The sequence below is a fragment of the Apodemus sylvaticus genome, chromosome 17 (genome assembly GCF_947179515.1).
Source record: "Apodemus sylvaticus chromosome 17, mApoSyl1.1, whole genome shotgun sequence".
In the NCBI taxonomy this organism is placed as follows: Eukaryota; Metazoa; Chordata; class Mammalia; order Rodentia; family Muridae; genus Apodemus; species Apodemus sylvaticus.
The window spans coordinates 50,305,229-50,310,355 of NC_067488.1; positions in this window are offsets into that span (position 1 = coordinate 50,305,229).

Below are 5,127 nucleotides of genomic sequence, written 5' to 3' on the forward strand. Positions count from 1 at the left end.
AAAAGGAAAAAGTCCTCATTCTAGGTAATGACTTTTCAGGTGCAGCCTTTTGAGGGAGAGGCACTGACACTCCTGTAAGGACCCTCTCTGTAAGGAAGCCCAATAAACCCAGAATGAACTTTAGATGAATTGTACCTTGGTTTGTTATTGGGACCTTAAGCGAAGGGGGAGTTAATTCTTCATTGCTTATATCTTCCCATGGGAAGGATTGTTAGTCACACACACACACACACATACACACACACTAACACACATACACACCAAAAGCAAACAAAAAGCAATAATAAACTAATCTCTTGGTCTTGTTTCTATAAGTTTTTGTTTTGGGTTTTTCAAGACAAGGTAGCCCTGGCTATCCTGGAACTTGCTCTGTAGACAGGACTAGCCTTGAACTCAGAGATCTGCCTGCCTCTGCCTCCTGAGTGCTGGGTTTAAAGCTGTACACCACCACCGTCACCACAACCAGGCAGATTTTTTAAAATGTGTTTGGATGTTTTCCTTGTTTGTACATTTGCACACCACGTGCATGTGGAGCGTTCATGGAGACCAGAAGAAGGCATCAAATCCTCGGAAACTATGGTTGTTGACAATTAGAAGCCACCATATAGGTGCTGGGAATGGAACCTGAGTCCTCTGGAAGAACAGCTAGTGCTTTTAAATGCATGTCTGATGACCTGCGTTCAAGCCCCATAGACCCTTGTAGGATGAGAGAACCAATTCCTGTTTGTTTGTCTGTGTAGTCTCAGCTGTTCTGCAGCACCATGCCTGGTGTGGTGAATCAATTCTTTTCTTTTCTTTTCTTTTTTTTTTTAAAGATTTATTTATTTATTTTATGTACATGATTACATTGTAGCTGTGCAGATAGTTGTAAGATATCATGTGGTTGCTGGGAATTGAACTCAGGACCTCTGCTCCCTGAGGCCCTGCTGGCTCTGGCCTAAAGATTTACTTATTGTTATATGTAACTACACTGTTGCTCTCTTCAGACACACCAGAAGAGGGTGTTAGATCTCATTACAGATGGTTGTGAGCCACCATGCGGTTGCTGGGATTTGAACCCAGGACCTTTGGAAGAGCAGTCAGTTTTCTTAACTGCTGAGAACTCTGTGAACCAATTCCTTTTTTTTTTTTTTTTTTTTTTTTAGTTATATTGGATTTGGTTTTTTCAAGACAGGGCTTCTCTGTATAGTCCTGGCTGTCCTGGAACTCACTCTGTAGACCAGGCTGGCCTCAAACTCAGAAATCTGCCTGCCTCTATCTCCCAGAGTGCTGGAATTACAGGCGTGCACCACCACCGCCCGGCTGTGAACCAACTCTTAAACATTGTCTTCTGACCTCCACATGCATGTTGTAGTATGTGCTGTAATGTGATCTCTACATGCATGTCATAGTATGTGCTGTCACACATTCAGACACAACAGTGATAACATTGTTTTTTAGATTTATATATTATTCTAAGTACACTGTAGCTGTCTTCAGACACACTAGAAGAGGGCACTGGATCCCATTATGGATGGTTGTGAGCCACCATGTGGTTGCTGGGAATTGAACTCAGAACCTCTGGCAGAGCAGTCAGTGCTCTCAACCACTGAGCCATCTTTCCAGCCCTACAAATGATTTTTAAAGGAATGATTAAAAACCTTCTCCTGCTGGGCAATGGTGGCACAAGCCTTTAATTCCAGCACTTGGGAGGCAGAGGCAGGCAGATTTCTGACTTTGAGGCCAGCCTGGTCTACAGAGTGAGTTCCAGGATAGCCAGGGCTACACAGAGAAATCCTGGCTCGAAAAACCAACCAACCAACCAACCAACCAACCAAAAAACCTTTTCCTTGGTACTCTCTCTCTCTCTCTCTCTCTCTTTTTTTTTTTTTTTTTTTGGTTTTTTGGATTTGTTTTTTTTTGAGACAGGGTTTCTCTGTATAGCCCTGACTGTCCTGGAACTCACTCTGTAGACCAGGCTGGCCTTGAACTCAGAAATCCATCTGCCTCTGCCTCCCAGAATGCTGGGATTACAGGCATGCGCCACCACCGCCCAGCATTGGTACTCCTTTTTAAAGATCACTAAACTTAGCCATATATAGTGCATGGCTTTAGTTACAGTACTAAGGAGACAGTCAGATATGTATCTGTAGATTCAAAACCAACCTGATCTCCCTAACAAGTTCCAGGCCTGCCAGGGTTACATGGTAAGAACTTCATAAAACACACAAACAAAAAATGAATATTAATCTGTTCTTAACCAGGCCTTGGTCACTGGGCACTTAAATTGTTTGTTATGCAGTCCTTATGGGGTCTGGAACTTACTATATTGGACATTTTGGCCTTGAATTCAGAGATCTGCTTGCCTCTGTCTCCCAGATACTTGGTTTAAAGGCATGTATTACTCCACAAAATCCCTTTGATCATCCTTGAACCTGTCCTCCTATGATGCTACAGATTGGATAAGAAACATTTGCTAAACTCTTGGCTTCCCAATGCCAGGTTTAGAAAACTCATAATTAGATACTGCGTATTGGAGGTAATGAAATTGGTGGTTAGAAGAACTCAACTCCTCAGAGAACATTTTTTGAAGGGTCCAATTTATTAAATTTCTCCTTCTCTCAGCTTCCTGGCTGGGCAGTGGTGGTGTATGCCTTTAATTGTAGCACTCAGGAGGCAGAGGCAGGTGGATCTCTGAGTTTGACCTAAGCTGGTCTACAGAGTGAGTTCCAGGATAGCCAGGACCACACAGAGAAACCCTGTGTCAAACAAACAAAAAACAAGAAACCCCCCTTCCCTCCAAAAATAACAAACCAAAACAAATGCTGGGTTTGGGACCGAGGCTGTGACCAGCCACAGACAGCATTTGCCCAGAAGTTCAAGGCCCCACGTTGTTTGGCTAGCACTAACACCCACAATCCCAGGTGAGAGAGATTCAGGAAGGAGGATAGGAAGTTCAAGGTCACCCTTGGCATATGTCAAGTTAGAGGCTAAAATTAAGAAATTTGACAACATCAGGCTGGGCAGGATGTTACAGGCCTTTATTTACAGCCTTTGGGAGAAAGAGGCAAGTCCTTTCTATGTGGTGAGTTCTAGGAGAGTGAGAGGGACATATTGTAGTCAGGGCTGCAAGAGATCTTCTGTTAACCAAACAAACATATATAAATAAAAACACACAACAAATGGATAACAACAACAAAACTAAGAATACAACAAAAGCAGCAATTCTTGCTCTGGAGTGGTTAAAATTAAGGAATTTGACAACACCAGGCTGGATGTGATGTCATGTGTCTTTGATCCCAGCACTCCCAAGAAAGAGGCAAATAGATCTCTCTGAGTTTGAGGATAGCCTATGTAGTCTGTAAGTGAGGTCTAGGATAGCCAGAGCTACATAATAGAGACCCTATTTCAAGAGAAAGAAAGGAAAAAAAGGAGAGAGAGAGAGAGAGAGAGAGAGAGAGAGAGAGAGAGAGAGAGAAATTAATAATAGCAACTCATGGGCCATTATCTGTGGTTTAAATTCATAAATACTCAAACATTTGATATTATCTAAAATAATAAAAGATAGAGGTATCCTATAGCTGACTAATCCACCCTTAACATATTTGATCCTTAAGTCACATAAATCTGTGTTCAAAGTTATATGTCTCTAACCCAACAAAACAGGAAGACATATTCTTGTTTTTGTTTTGTTGTTTTTGTTTTTCTGAGACAGGGTTTCTCTGTTGCCCTGGCTGTCCTGGAACTCACTCTGTAGACCAGGCTGGCCTTGAACTCAGAAATCTGCCTGCCTCTGCCTTCCAGAGTGCTGGGATTACAGGCATGCGCCACCACTGCCCGGCAGGAAGACATTTTCTTAACTTTTTTTTTTTTTTTTTTTGGTACTGAGGAGCGAACCTTGGGCCAGGGCATTGCACAAGCTCAGTAGATTCTTTCTGATCAAGCTGCTCAGTTTCCAGCAGTTATAAGGAAGGTGTCAGCTGTGTGTGCATAGGTGGGGACACCTGAGTTTCTACTGCACTGGGCTGTAGGAGTAACAATGCTTGCTTCACTTAGCCTAGGGTGGAAAGATCAGAGGCTAGCCTCAGTTCTCTGTTCTCCTTTCTACTTGCTTGAGGCAGAATCTCTTCATGGTTTCTAGCTGTGTAGCCCTTGCTTCCAGTATTATGTTTGTTGTTGTCTTAGAGATTTATTTTATTTATTTAATGTATATATGTGGTTTGTCTGCATGTATGTCTTCACACCAGAAGAAGGAATTGGATCCCAGGGGATATATATAACTATAACTACAGTTACGGATGGTTGTCAGCTGCTGTGTGGGTGCTGGGATTTGAACTCAGGACCTCTAGAAGAGCAGTCAGTGCTCTTATCTCCTGATCCATCTTGTAAGTCCATTTGTTGTTTTGGTTTTTCTTTTAAAGATTTATTTTGCCGGGCAGTGGTAGCCCACGCCTATAATCCCAGCACTCTGGGAGGCAGAGGCAGGCAGATCTCTGAGTTCTAGGCCAGCCTGGTCACAGAGTGAGTTCCAGGACAGCCAGGACTATACAGAGAAACCCTGTCTCAAAAAAACCAAATAAAAAAAAAGATTTATTTTATTTCTATTTATGTATGGCTGTCTATCTTGACTTGATCATGCCTGGATCATCAGATCTTCATAGAAAGCTGAACCTGGACAAAGCACAATTCAACAGAGGATCAAGAGGCACACCTTTAAAACCAGCACTCAGGAAGCAGAATGCAGGCAGAGGCCACCTATGCTCTATACAATGAGCTTCAGGCCCACCAAGGATACATCATAAAACCCTGGCTTTTTTTTTGTTGTTGTTGTTTTGGGGGGGGGGTTGTTTTGTTTTGTTTTGTTTGAGACAGGGTATCTCTGTGTAGCCCTGGCTATCCTGGAACTCACTCTATAGACCAGGCTGGCCTTGAACTCAGAAATCTGCCTGCCTTTGCCTCCCAAGTGCTGGGATTAAAGGCATGCACCACCACTGCCTGCAGTACTCCTTCTTTCTGAGATGAAGTCTTTTTTTTTTTTTTTTTTTTTTTTTTTTTTTTTTGGATTTGGTTTTTTTGAGACAGGGTTTCTCTGTATAGCCCTGGCTGTCCTGGAACTCACTCTGTAGACCAGGCTGGCCTCGAACTCAG